The sequence below is a fragment of the Cavia porcellus genome, unplaced genomic scaffold (genome assembly GCF_034190915.1).
Source record: "Cavia porcellus strain 051 isolate PalLab524CR breed Dunkin Hartley unplaced genomic scaffold, mCavPor4.1 scaffold_3, whole genome shotgun sequence".
Taxonomy (NCBI): Eukaryota; Metazoa; Chordata; class Mammalia; order Rodentia; family Caviidae; genus Cavia; species Cavia porcellus.
This window is the reverse complement of record NW_026947486.1, coordinates 80,075,947-80,091,131: the sequence shown is the minus strand read 5'-3', so window position 1 is coordinate 80,091,131 and position 15,185 is coordinate 80,075,947. Positions and strand designations below refer to the sequence as shown.

Below are 15,185 nucleotides of genomic sequence, written 5' to 3'. Positions count from 1 at the left end.
AAAGTCTCACAGATGGGAAATATCCAATCAGAATTCTGACTTTCCACCTCGACAACCCCTGTTCACTTCTCTAGAAAATACAGTACGTTTTTAGATCTCTATGTGTAAATTCCCTTTAAGGAACTCATGTCCTATTTTCCCATTGACTATTAAGCAGCAGTCATTCCAGAAGTACTTTATCTGAGTTTTTGGCATCCACATATTATGACTTCGAACGCTGGAGCTTCAAGTCACTCTCATCTTCCATTCTACCTAGTGTCTAATGAATAGCCTGCAAGCAAATACTCCCATCTCTGCAAGGTGCTGCTTAAATTGTGAAGCCCTACCACCTCCCTGTTCAGAAATCTGTTACTTTCTTGTCGCATGGTTGGTGGGCTCCAAGGGAGGAACAGCATGGTGGGAGAGAGCTGCTTATATCATGGTGGTTAGGAAGCAGAAAGCAAGGCAAGAACTAGGGACAAGAATATACCCATCCAGGTTGTGTCCCCAATGACCTACCTCTTCCAACCAGGCCCCACTCCTAACAGCACATTCTGACTACTGAACTCATTACTGGGTGAGTCTACTGATGCACGTAATGTCCCATGACCCAATCACTTTCCAAAAGTTGTACCTCTGAGCACATGAGGCTTTTGGGTGGATATTCTGGATCCAAAACATAAGAGGAGCTTTTGTGAGCAAAGCCCACTCTGACTGCTCCTGACTCTTTGCTGCAAAGCTGAGCAAGTCATGGTTGTTTTTGTTTTGTTTTGCTCTTGCCAGGCTGGCACTGTGCTGCTGAGCCATAACCCCAGCCCTTCGAGCAAGTTGTTCTATTACAGGTAAACATGCTTGAGTCAGAGATATTTCATGGTTTTTTCCTCCTCAAAAGATGATGAGCCCCTTGTTGTTAGAGACAGTGGCACTCTTTTCTCTCCCCAAGAATGACTGCCAAAAAGGCACTGCATATTGGCATGCCGTAAATATTTGCTGATTGAGAGGAAGACAGAAAATTGTTCTGATCTTTTTGGGGATTCTCAAACACATTTTCTTTGTTTAAGACTGATAAATTAACCTGCTATCATGTTGCTCTAGAAGCTGGACAGACAAGAAGTCATTTTATTTCAACTTTGGATTAGAAATAAGGAAATTTTGGTTATAGTCCTAACTCTGTCACTAACTACTGAGAAGTTTGGCAAATCAGTTAACTACATTTGGACTCAAGCCTCCCTCAGTCTCAACTGAAAAAAATGGGGAAGCTTACTTCCCCAATGGGGAAGGCTAAGGAATAAACAAAATAAAATAAAATATAGACAACTTGAAGCAAGAGTATTGAAGACTCTAAAATACAGACAACAAATGGCGGTGACTCCGGAGAGATTGGAAACAAGATGAGTTCTATGAATGCTCCAGCTTAGTTTTTAAACAGCTTTATTGAGCTATAATTCATACACAACTCACTCATTTAAGTATACAATTCACAAATACATTAGCATATTCGCATGATGTAGCTATCAAAAAGATTGTAACATTTTCGTCATCTCAAAAGGAAATTACCTGCCTTTTAGCCATCACCTCTCAATTCCCCTCAGCAATTACTCATCTACTTTCTGTAATTTTAGCTATCCCTATTCTGGAAATTTCAAATAAATATAATCATATAAGATGAGGTCTTTATAATTGACATCTGGAAACATAATAGTCATCTATGTTTTGGCATGTATCAGTAATTTATTCATTTTATGGCAAAATAATATTCCATGGTATGAATATGCCACATTTTGTTCATACATTCATCAGTAGATGGACATTTGGATTGTTTCCACATTTTGGTTGTTATGAATAATGCTGCTATAAACACACCTCCCAACATGCTGGGATTACAGACATGTTTAGCCATGTCCAGCTATGGCACGGTTATGGCTTGAATCTAAAATGTACCCTAAAAGTCTTGTGTTCAGAAATTGTTCATGTGATGTGGGTGGATTTTTGTTCCTTCTCTTTCTCTGCTTCCTCGTTGCCATGGGGTGATCAGGTGTCCTCCATGATGCCCTTCAATCATGCTGTTTCTTCCTTGGAGCCATGGACAGAGACCAGTAGAAACCAGCAAAATAAACCTCTCCTTTAAGTAGCAGGTGTTGAGGATTTTGTACCAGTGACAGAAAAATCACTAAAGCAGATGGTTCTTTTGAAACACAAAAACTTTTAATTTTGATGAAACCAAGTTTTGTGTGTGTGTATGTGTGTTTAGTCTTTTAGTGGTATAAAGAAAATTCTTTGCTGAATCTGAAGTCATAAACATTTACTCCTCTGCTTTTTGTAAGAATTTTATAGCTGTAGCAACTCTATTTAGGTCTATGATCCATTTTGAGTTAATTTTAAACATAGTGTAGAGAATGGTTCAATTTAGTCCTTTTACATGTGGCTCTACAGTTGTCCTGGAACTATCTGTTCTTTCCCCCACTGAATGGTCTTGATACTCCTGTCAAAAATCAGTCGATGGTGGGCATTGTTGTATGTTTGTAATCTTAGCTATTCATGAGACTGACACAGGAGGAAAACAAGTTTGGGGACAGCCCAGGAAACTTAGAAATATCTGATCTCATAATAAAATGAAGCAATTGACCATAGACATATGGTGTTATTCTAGCCCGTTGGTGTGTATGACTATCCTTATGCCAGTACAACACTGTCATGATTACCATTGCTTTGTATTACAAATTGAATTTAGGAAATGTGAATCCTCCTACTTTGTTCTTTCTTCTCAAGATTATTTCAGCTATTCTGGATCACTTGCAATTCTATATCGATCTTAGAATCAGCTTGTCAATTTCTAAAGAAAATCTAGCTTGATAGCCTGTAGACATTGCATTGAATCTGTAAGTCATTTTAGGAGGTATTCCTGGCTTAACAATATTAAATTTTCTGACCCATGAGCACAGGGTGCTGCATTTATTTAGAACTTTTAAATTTCTTTCAACAGTGTCTTTTCCTTTTCAAAGTATAAATTTTTATACCTTTCCTTAAATTTATTCCTAAGTGTTTTATTATTTTGAAGTTATTGTTAATCGAATTGTTTCTTGAAAAGTCATTTTGGATTTTTCATTGCAAGTATATATACAATTGACTCTTGTAAAGTGATCTTATATTCTCCTATATTGTGATCAATTTGTTTTATTAGATACAAATTTGATGTGGATTCCTTAAGGTTTTCTACATACATGATCATCTCCTCTGCAAATTGAAATGATTTTCTTTTTTTCATTCCGAGTCCAGATGACTTTTTCCTGCCTAATTGCCCTGGGTAGAATTCCAGTACAATGTTGAGACACTGGCATCTTTGTTTTCTTTCCAATCTTAACGGTAAAGCATCCATTCTTTCACCATTTAATGAGTTCAGGAAGTTCCTTTTTATTCCTAGTTCATTCCACATTTTAACTGTGTATGTGTGTGTGTTGGAGGTGTGTGTTGCACTTTATAAATGCTTTTTTTCTATACCTATTGAGATGATACTGTGTGATTTTGTTTTTACTCTACAGCAGTGGTACATTATATTGATTTTCAGATGCTTAACCAACCTATATGCCTGGGTTATTTGCATTCATATTTATAAAGTATATTAGTCTGTAGTTTTCTAGTGATGCCTTTGCTTTTGGTACCAAGGAAATCCTGTCCTCCTAGCACGCATTGAGAAGTATTCCATCTTTTTCCTTTTCTATTTTAGATGAAGTGTATAAAGAATTAGTGTTAATTCCTTCATGTTTGTTAGTACTCAGTAGTAAATCATCTGGGCCTGGACTTTTGATTATGGGCAGTTAATGATTTTTAATTATAGGTTCAGCATTCCTTATCCAAAATTTGATTTCAGATTTTTTTTTGATTTTGTAATATCTGCATGTACTTAATGAGATGTCTAGAAGAAGTGACCCAAGATAAACATGAGTCCATTTATATTTTTTATATATCTTACACACATACACTGAAGAGATTTTATATTTTTAGCAATTTTGTGTATACTATGAAACAAAATTTCATAGTATGCAGCTTCCACTTTGTGGTGTTATGTCAGTGCTAAAAATGTTTTAGATTTTAGAGCATTCAGATGTTAGATTTTGGGGTTACAGATGCTCAACCTATATAACCCACTTCAATATTTGCCATTTCTCTTTGAATCCATTTTAGTAGTTTGTATCTTTCTAGGAATTTTTCCATTTCATCTGTCTACTTATTGGCTTACAGTTGTTCATAGTATTCCTTTAAAATGTTTTATTTCTATAATGTTGGTAGTAATGTTTCCTCTTTCATTTTTGACTCTAATATTAAGTATCCCAGATATTTTTCTTATTCCATCTTGCTAAAGATTTGACAATTTTGTGGACCTTTTCAAAGAACTAGATTTAGGCTTCACTGATTTTTCTCTATTGTTTTGTCTATTACTTATTCCATTAATTTCCACTCTTATTATTGTCTTCCTTTGGCTTGCTGTAGGTAAAAAATCACTGAATAAAATATTTCCTTATATTATTTGTGTTGGTTTTGTTTCTTAACCTACCTTACTTTCTTAGAAAGGTATCATATTCCACCACTGGATAGCTGTAAGTTCTTGTATTCCTGCCCAATATATATTGTCAAATTAAAGCAATTTTTGGTGAATAAATAGATTTTTAACTTCTGAAATCTTACTTTAAATCATATGGCCCATTGAGCATCAGTGATATCTAAAAGTGTTGTAGAAATGTAGGCCATTTGTGGACCAAGTGAATCAAAATCACATTTTAACAAAGTGTACATGTAATTACTATAAACATTAAACTTTGAGATACACACTGACATAGAAGCACTACTGTTGAAGGAAATCAAAGTGATGACCCATGCATATGGATCTATGAAATATTGAAGAACTTACAACTATAGTTTGATTGAGATGATACTGTGTGATTTTTGTAGAAGCTAAGCTTAGTCTAAGAGTGGGCTTAATTCACTAGCTTGGGACTTTTGCCAGGAAACTTAACAGAACATCAAGGTCTGAGCTGAGAAAGAGACTAAAACTCATAGTGGCTGAAACAGAGAAAGACCTCTTGGAAGGCAAAAGACTGAGTGGAGGTAACAGGAAAATGAATGACAGAAAAGCTAGTTTCAGGAAAATGAATAACAGAAAAGCTAGTTTCAGGATATAAATATTATCATAGCACCATATGAATTTTAAAAACATTCCATATATTTTTATATACACACATGCATGAAGATTATTCATACAAATGTGTGTATGTGAATGTATATACAAAGACATGTACAAGACATGTATAAGAATGATAACACATTTAAGATAATGGTTACCTCATAGGTGAATTAGTTATCATGGTACGTAACAAATTCACAAATTACCCCCACCAATATACATACATGTAAAGTCTTTATAAAGATTGCTATGGTTTGTGTCTAGATGCCCCCCAAAACCTCACTGCATCCACTGTGGGGTGGGTTTTCTTCAGCAATAGCTGAATCTAGAGTGTGTGACTGATTATGGTTCAGTGCTAGGATTAAGGGAGCTGGGATTAAGGGTTGGTGGTTGCTGATCAATCCACTGACTGGATTAGTACTCCCCTAATCCCAGAAGTCTGGATAAGATAAAAAGGGAAGAAAAAGCCTTGTTTTACTCTTTTGCTCTTATTGCTTTTGGTGTCTTCTGTGGCCATGAACAGCTGCTCCTCTGCAATAAGCCACCCTGCCTTGGAGCCAGCAAATTATGAACTGAAACCTCCACAAACTGTGAGCTAAAGAAATATTTCCTCCCCTAATTTGGGTGTTGGGTATTTTGCCCTAGCAACAAGAAAAGTAACTAAGACACAGATATATGTAAGAATAATACATTTATGAAGATAAATAATAATGTCTTGGAAGATGAATTAGCTATCAAGGTGCATAACAAATTAACAAATTACACCCTTCTAAATTCAGCAGCTTAAAACATATATTTTCAGGAATTTGGACATGGCTTAGCTATCTTCTGCTCAGAGTTTGTCACTAGGCCACAATCAAGTTGTTAGTTGGGGATGTAGTCTCATCTGAAGACTATCATGGAGGATCTGCTTCCGAGTTCATGCACATAGTGGCTGTCAGGATTCAGGTCTTTATGTGTATTGGACTAAGGTCTCAGTTCCTCAGCAGCTGGTGGTCTTCTTTTGATTCTTTGCCATGTGGGCCTTCCTATAGAGCCCCTCACAACTTGTCAGTAGGATTCATCAGAGGGAGCGTGTGAGAGTATTAGCAGAATGGAAGTCACAATCTTTTGTAACCTGGTAAGAGAAATGACATACAATTACTTTGGTCATATTCTATTCCACCAGAACCCAGTGACGAAATCTAGTCTACACTCAAGGGGATGGTATTACACAAGGGCTTGGATACCAGGAGACAGAGATCATTGAGGGGATACCAGTATGTAGTTTTCAGTCCATAGTCAGCTGTTTCCAAAGTAGGATGGCACGGCAGAAGGAAATGGTCAAGAAGAGCTGCTCATGGGAAGGCTGCAAAGGCAGAGAGAGACAGAGTGTCAGAGAGAGAGGGTCAAAGGAGGAGTGGAGAAGAGATAAAGAGATAAACCCTTCTACGCTGCACCCCTAGTGACTCACCTCTCTTCCTTCCAGATCCCATTCCTAACAGTAACACCTGTAAGTCCCCATGATCCAATCACCACCCCAAAGCTCCAACTATACAAGTACATGAGGCTTTGCAGAAACATCTAGACATAAATCATAACAACAGTCCTCACTAAAGTGTGATTTTCTTCTGTTACAAAAATTACCCTTTTGTTGAGGCATTATTTCTAAGAGTTCTCTCTGATAAAATAATGTTCAAATATAAGTATGTTAACTTCAGCACAGTTGTCCTTAGTGGCCTATTTATTAAATTTTTGCGGGGATACTGACCTCTTTGGAAGTTCCAAGAAACCTGTTGTTATCCTATCTCCAAATACATAACATTTTACAATTTCAAACCATGATTCAAGAACTCTTTAGAAAGAAACTTTACTTTTTCCATGAAAGACTGAATTAGGACTTGAGGAAACAAATCACTAATCTTGTATATTTTCAGGTTGAGAGATCACAGAGGAGGAACAGTGACTTGAAAGTGGGAATACTTCCTGGAGAGCAGAAAATTAAGTAGCTGGAGTATTTGGATACAAAAAGGCCCTGAGCAGCCCTGCAGTAGCGTCATGAGTGAAGGCATGTGGGTCAATTGGACCCAAGGAGAATTGGGAGCCGAGAGGCTCACAGAGTAGAGAGAATCAGGATGTCTTGGGAATTTATGAAAGAACAACATAATCTAAACTCTCACTTAAGTATTATGTTTGGATTTTCCTTTTTAATCATGATATAGGAAATGCAGTAGTTGTAGTTAGTGAAAATTTCATTTTCAGAACCTTTAGGAAGTTCTAGGTGAGTCTAGAAACCTTAGGTATTAATATTTATGTCCAAAAAGGGTGGTAATTAATATATGTGCTCAGAGTGAAGATTTCCCTCATAATATTGGCATGGTTTATGACTGCTCTATTCATGATCCATGCAGCAGAATAAAATCCATCACTTTAGGACAAACTGTTAATAGATTTGGGTGGGTATGACAGCTGTGTGCTCCTTCTGTACAACTCAGAATGATATCTTCCTTTGTCCAAAAATAGTAATTGTTAACTTGACGCAAAAGATTCTGTTTGATGAGGTAAACTTGGAATAAATGCCAAATATAGTACATGACCCCTGTTACCACTACGGTAGTCTTATTTCCTTTCTTAAGAAAACATGTCTATGGCTCTACTGCAGGTCTCTTAAAAACCGGCATGTTAGATAGTTAAGATAGTTATACAGGTAGTTTCTCTTAGTTCATTGAAAAGAAAGTTTTGTGATAATATTTTTTGGACATGATATCATGCCTATATCTTGTACTGTGTATAACTACTATGAAGACAATATGCACTGTATCAACTATTGTAGCTGTCCTACTAACCTGTTTTGAAACTTCTTTTCATTATTATATTTATCTTTAAAAATTAAAAACAAAACAAAACAAACACTGTCATGCTAACCTTATCTTCTTGTCTTGTGAGAGAGAAAGACTCCAAGATATATTTTACTTCCTGGTTACTGTTTAGGCCCAGAATTACAGAACATGCTATTTGGAAGGGTTACAGTCCATGTTACTTCTCTTTACAATTACTTTAATTACCCAAAATAATCCCTTGACTTATTTGAACTTCTCAGAAGAGAAGCAGAAAAGATGAGCAGGTAGGAAAATATACGTAGCTACATTGTCTCATGCTATGTTTATTACCGCAAACTCATTTTCTTCACAAACTGAAGCCTTTGTAGAATCCATAAAGGAGGGTTTTAAACAGGCTCTGAAAGGATTTTAAAGTTCTTCTTAAAAGTTTGTAAAAATAGGATTTACCAAATGTTCAGAAATAATTATGATGAATCACAATTGTGAAGAAATAGTTTTCTGTCTTTATTACAAGGTTATTTTTAAAGTGTTTCTTCATGAATCATACAAAATAAGCAATTGCAAAACAAACTGTCATCTTCATAACTACGTCTGAGAGAGGGAAACGAGTTAAAAAAAGAAAACCAATATTTTAATTGAAGATTACTTTTTCACAGTAAAAGCAATGATACAGCAATGGAAGAAACAATGTACTTTCCAAATGCAAATTACATCATTATTAAATAATGCTGTTATTAAATCTTGACTTAATTTTTATTCATAGCAAAGCTCCAAATTAACTTGGTAATATAGCAGGCCCTCATAGATTATTAAATTCCTTTAAAATCAAATCAGCAAATTATCTTAGTTCATGAAACTGAAATCAATTCTTTTGAGCAGATATTGATGATGGAGTTGATTCTCTGTCCAGAACGACTTTTACTAAAAGTGAAGCAAGTAACTGACTACTTCCACATGCATCAACACCACATGCTTCCTTTGCTAAATAACTATGAGTTAAATAACTACTGCAAGTATTTTATAAAAAGAATGTTGTCTCTACTCATGTCCTTTCGTTCTTAGCATTACCACAAACATCAAACATCTGGTTATGCTGACATATTCTCAGCACAGATGAGTTGGAGGGCATTCAGAGCTTAACAACTATCACTGAGAAGTTACAATTATGACAGCCCTCCGCGCAATAGATGTTCCACCCACAAAAGTTGATATTTCTAAGGGCACCTCTCAAGTGTACTATAACATAAATCACACGTCTATGTTTCCTATTAGTGAACTTCCTGAAGGCACAGAAACACTTTTCTAAAGATCTCTGCTATTATATAACACAGGGCCTTGTACATAATAACAATGAGAAAGATAATGATAATATTAATCTTTATTGAACACTTACTATGTACTATACCCTATATCCTAAGCACACTACATGATTAACTCAATCCTTACAACAACCCTGTGAGGGAGGTACGATTTATACACATTTACAAACAAGGCAACTGAGGTACCTATAGAATGAGTAGCATGTCCAAGCTCAATACACTAAGTGAGCTACAGAACCAGGAATAAAACCCAAGAAGCCCAGCTCCAGAGTAAGGAGTTTAATCTTTTTTTTTTTTTTTTTTTGGTCTTTTTCGTTTTTATCGGTACCAGGGATCGAACTCACTACTGCCTGCTTGCAAAGCAGGCGCTTATGCCGCTGAGCTAAATCCCCAGCCCCAAGGAGTTTAATCTTTAAAAGTATGTTCTGCTGCGTGGGCTTTATGCTCAATAATTTTCAAGGCAAATGTTTGCTTGAATTTTCTCTAAAAATGTACTGGACTATAAAAGTAAAGACTTTCAAAGAAGTTGCCTGGGGATGCTACTATTGTGCAAAATCTTTTGTAATTCCTTCTTTGGAGCTGTTTTTGGACCCAGTTTATGAATAACAGAAGAAAAGCAGTCAATATATTATGGTCATAGCTCATTTAAAAATAAACACAATGCTATTCAGCTTGATAAATGCCTTATTTGCCCATATTTCTTCATATGTTTTCTGAAAACATTCTTCATTAAAATAATAAAGATTTGTTATTACTGAAGATGGTCCAAAATGTGATACAAATAGGTTTTAGTCAGCTAGTAAACATTTACCAAGCAAGTAGTTCTATACATGCTTGAAACACAAAAATCAAACAAGATACTTTATTTCTGCTTTTAAATAAACCCTGGGAAAAAGTTGTTGATGTCAGCATGAAAACTGCCTTAGTTTTAAGTATGTTTGAGAATTGTTTGCTTTTGTTACTAAAACATTTACAGCATTTCTCCAAAGAATTTTGTTGATGAAGTAAACAGAAAAACCAATATCCTAAGATATTGTCAGAATTCACCACTGTGAGTGAATACACTTTATATACAGTGGGCACATGATGACCATGTTTTGGATAAAGGAATAAATCCATAATTATGATTTTTCATATTTAAATAAAACATTTATATCTTACTTCCTGTTAGTCAAATAGGGCAGAATAACCATTCATAGAGATAAAGGACTACTCTGGAAGAAGCTTCTCCTTTTCTCACTGTATCAATCTGAAAAGAGGTAATTTTGGACCATGAGAGGTGGAAGATAGGCCATCTAAGACAGGGCTGCCTTATGTTTTGGTAGCTTGCCTGTCCATAAACAATCAAACAACCCTAGCGTTACACAAAACTGTCCCTGGAGAGATTGAAAAGTCTCAAGAGAAGGATAAATGTCACCGGACACTGGTGGAACTAAGTGCTTAGATATGATGAAAATTGACGGAGAGTGTTCTACCCTAGTTGCATGTAGAGGAAATAATTTAAAAGCTCTTTCTTATAATCCTCAACCTGTAAGTGGCCTGACTGTAATTCTTTAGAACTATTACAGAGAGCAAGAAGGAAGAAGCACAACAAGAAAGCCTAGATGAAGATCAGGAGAGATCCCAGGTATGAGATGCTACCTGGGAAAGAAAGCCCTTTCTAGGATTTGACAGTGACATGACCCTACAGAAGAATGTACACTGGCCACTTGGGAAAGAGGAATACCTGATAAATAAAGGGCACTAAATATAAATGAACTACTTCATAATTCTGTCTACAGCTAGGCTCAGTGAGTTCAAAAAAGATAATCTTCCTGCTCTATTTACCTCCCTGCCATTTATTTACTCATTTAACCCATAAAATATTTAACTAACCACAATAGGGAGCTGAAGGAACCTCAGAAAGAAGGTAATATAGTTTCTTCCCTAAAGTGCTTTGCAATTTCAAGGGATTCTGATGCAGTGCAGAAGTTATATCTTGGTGCTAAGGCAGAACACTGACCAAACTGGTAGAATGTCCTTCCCCGTTTTATCATACCCATTCCCCAACACTAGTGTCAGTCATCCCTGGGAACAGAAGATCATTTTTCTCTGGAAAGTTCCTTTTCAATGTTGTAAGTTTACATTTGAAAATCGGAAGAATCCTAATTTTCCAATACCTTTCTTGAAAACTTTTGATATTAGAATCTATTCTAAGGACTGGGGACATTTGAGGAGCATTTTCCCAATTTTTTATTTTTCTGTGGTGCTGAGGATGGAACCCAGGTCATATTCATACTCACTGAGTGTTTTACCACTTAGCTACCCCACCAAATCTTGATATCTTTAGGTCCTAATAGACTATTCATCTTTCACACTCTTAATTTTCCTAGACTCATGAAGATCCATAGGTATGAATATTTTTTAAAAATGCAGGAATAGTCTTTCAAAATACTTACCTATCTGCTCCCAGTATACAGGGAAACAAAAATTACATGTTTATTCAAATTTTCAATAACTTACATATTATATAAAACAGCATGATTCAAATATATTTTTTCTTCTTAGCAACTGAATTTTTTTATCAAACAAATTCCAGAGAATATGCTAAACATAAACAATTGGAACAACTCTGACAAAGGTATGATGACAATTTTGACTTCTCAGTTCTCTTCCTGTATATTTTCTAATTAAACTCATGAAATACTTCAGTCCTTGTCTATTTATGGTATAACAAAATAGTATGCAATAAAACAAAATACCATAGATTCAGTGGTTTAAAAATAACAGAACTTAATTTCACAGAGCTCTGAAAGCAGAAAAGTTGAAGATTAAGATGCTAGCAGATTCAGTGTGAGAGGAGTCACTTCCAATAATATTTGTCGTTTCACTGGAACCTTGCTTGCCAAAAAGGGTAAGAGGCCTATCTAGAGCCACGTTTATATAAGGGCCCTAATACCATTCATAAGGGTAGAGTTAATCCAAAGCCTCACTTTCTAATACCATCATGTTGGGGTTAGAATTTTAACATATGAATTGGGCAGGGCATAAATATTCAGAACACAGGAACCTCATTCTTCAGAATGCAGTTTTAAACAATAATAATGTAATAAAAATATTTTGTGTAGTGTAGGAGTATAGCTCACTAGTAGAACATGTGCTTAGGATGCATATGGTCCTTAGTTCAATCTCCAGTGTACATGTTCTAATGTAAAAACATTGATCTAGATCCCGGCTGCGCTTGGAGAACTGTGGAGCTTCCAACAAGTTGGCGGACGCATGCTATCCTCGGAGCCCAGCCTATTTGGGACTCCTGCACCTCACCATCGGTGTGCAGAGGAGGGGCGGGGCGGATCTGGGGCACCTGCATCCGCCTCCCTGTGTGTCTGGAGGACTGTGGATATCTCAGCAAGCAGGGGAGCATCGCAGGTTCTAGAGGCCCTGCGGCCTGTGGAAAGTGCTCAGTGCACTCTGCCCAAAGCCCAGACTGTTCGGGACCCTACAGGCTTCCGGATGCAGTGAAGTGGATAAGTGGGTTTGAGGCATCTACATCCACCTCCCCATCCCGGCTGTGCTTGGAGAACTGTGGAGATTCCAACAAGCAGGTGGGCGCACAGTGTCCCTGAAGCCCAGCTTATCTGCAATTATGGAGTTCTAAACAGGCAGAAGAGGGCCACTGGTTCTACAGGCCCAGTGGCTTGGGGTAACGGGGTGCCAGAGTCTCAGGAGCTGCGAACATAGAAGGGGATTTCCAACAGACCCTGAGGAAGCTTTCAAATAACACTTGAAACACAGAAATATAGGAAAATGACAAAACGAAAGACCAAATTACAACCTCAAACCTCCAGCCCATCTCAGGAAACCCTAGGAGGAATGTATTTAGAAGAAAATATATCCCATCCTCCTCAGATATCAGACACAATAGCTACTGAAGTTGACAAGCAACTCCAGGAAGCTTTAAAGAAATTCAAACTCGAAATAATCTCCCAGATAAAAGAAGAAATGATAAAAGAAATGAAAGAGATTCTAAATATATCTAAAGAAAACACAGATAAAAAATTGGAGGAACTAAACAAAAAGATAGAATCCCTAGACGAGCAATATAAGAAACAAACAGAATACATAATGCAGATGCACAGAGATATACAGGAAATAAAAAACTCCATCGAAAGTTGTAAAAACCACCTCAATGAAAGTGAAGATAGAATTTCAGACCTTGAAGACAGGACTGCAGCTAGTGAACAGGAAAGGAAAGATCTTTTACAAATAACAAAGAATCAGGAAACAACAATTCAACAACTGCAAGATGATGCAAAGAAAAATAACATAAGAATGATAGGGATTAATGTAAAAGAAGGAGACAACATAAAGGATGTCAAGAGGATATTTAGAGAAGTAATAGCTGAAAATTTCCCAAGCATGAGATCAGAAACCGACATCAGGATCAGTGAAGCATATAGAACTCCAAATAGTCATAAGCAAAATAAAACTACACCCAGACATATAATAATCACCATCCCAGAAATCCGACACAAGAATGGATTATTATAAGCTGTCAGAGAGAAAAGACAGATCACTTATAATGGAAAACCTATCAGAATCACAGCATACTTCTCAGCACAAACAATAAAGTCAAGAAGAGCATGGAGTGAAGTATTCCAGATCCTAAATCAAAATGATTTGCAACCTAGACTGATGTATCCTGCAAAACTATCATTCAAAATTGATGGTGAAATACGATACTTCCATGACAAAGAACAGCTGAAGAACTTCATGAACACCAAACCAACCCTGCAAAAAATATTGAAAGACAGTTTAGATACACAAAGGAAAAAACCACTAAGCAAAGCAGATAATTAAACAGAACAGAAAGATAAAGATGCAACAGCAGAGTGATAACATGTAAACAATAAACCAGAATTTAACAGTAATAACCATTAATGTAAATGGTCTCAATGCACCAATCAAAAGAAACAGACTAGCACAATGGATCAAGAAACAAAATCCAACCATATGCTGTTTACAGGAAACCCATCTAACCCAGAAGGATACTCACAGACTGAAAGTCAAAAGATGGAAAACAATACTTCATGCAGGAGGAATCCAAAAAAAGGCAGGAGTAGCCATTCTGTTTGCAGACAACATGAACTTTAAACCAACAATGACCATAAAGGACAAAGAAGGTCACTATATACTCGTTCTGGGAAAACTCCAAGAGGAAGAGATAACTATCTTAAATATATATGCACCAAACTCCAGAGCACCCAGTTATATAAAACAACTATTAACAGAAATGAAAACTCAAATTATCAGTAACACAATTGTAACAGGAGACCTTAATACACCATTGACGCCAAGGGAAAGATCAAACAGACAGAAAATGAGCAAAGAAATAACAGAACTGAATCACACCTGTGAACAATTGGATTTGACAGACATATACAGAATGTTCCACCCAACAACATCAGAATACACATTCTTCTCAGCAGTACATGGATCATTCTCTAAAATAGACCATACATTATCTCACAGAACATATTTAAACAAATGCAAAAGAGTTGAAATCATCCCTTGCATGTTATCGGATCATAGCACACTGAAATTAGAAATTAATGATAAAAGATACTGCAAAATTCCCGCAAACACATGGAAACTGAGTAACACACTCTTGAGTAATCAGTGGGTCACAGAAGAAATTAAAGAAGAAATTAAAGAATACCTAAAAGAAAATGAAAATGCAGATACAACTTACTGGAATTTGTGGGATACAATGAAAGCCGTCCTCAGAGGAAAATTTATTGCACTGAGTTCCCACATCAGGAAAACAGAACGAATACAAATAAATAACTTGATGCTAAACCTCAAACAGCTAGAAAAAGAAGAGCAAGTCAAGCCCAAAGCCAAAAGAAG

At 36.3% G+C, this 15,185-nt stretch overlaps 1 long non-coding RNA gene across 2 annotated transcripts in view; it reads right to left on the bottom strand.

The window, feature by feature from the left end:
• Positions 1-1,393: 1,393 nt before the first annotated feature.
• Positions 1,394-15,185, bottom strand: part of LOC106027190 (uncharacterized) — a 100,697-nt gene continuing 86,905 nt past the window's right edge. For both annotated transcript variants that reach the window (XR_010046634.1, XR_002790616.2), the window contains 2 exons: positions 6,416-6,506; positions 1,394-6,275 (listed from right to left, as the gene is read on the bottom strand). This is a non-coding gene — a long non-coding RNA (uncharacterized LOC106027190). The remainder of the gene's footprint in view (positions 6,276-6,415; positions 6,507-15,185) is intronic.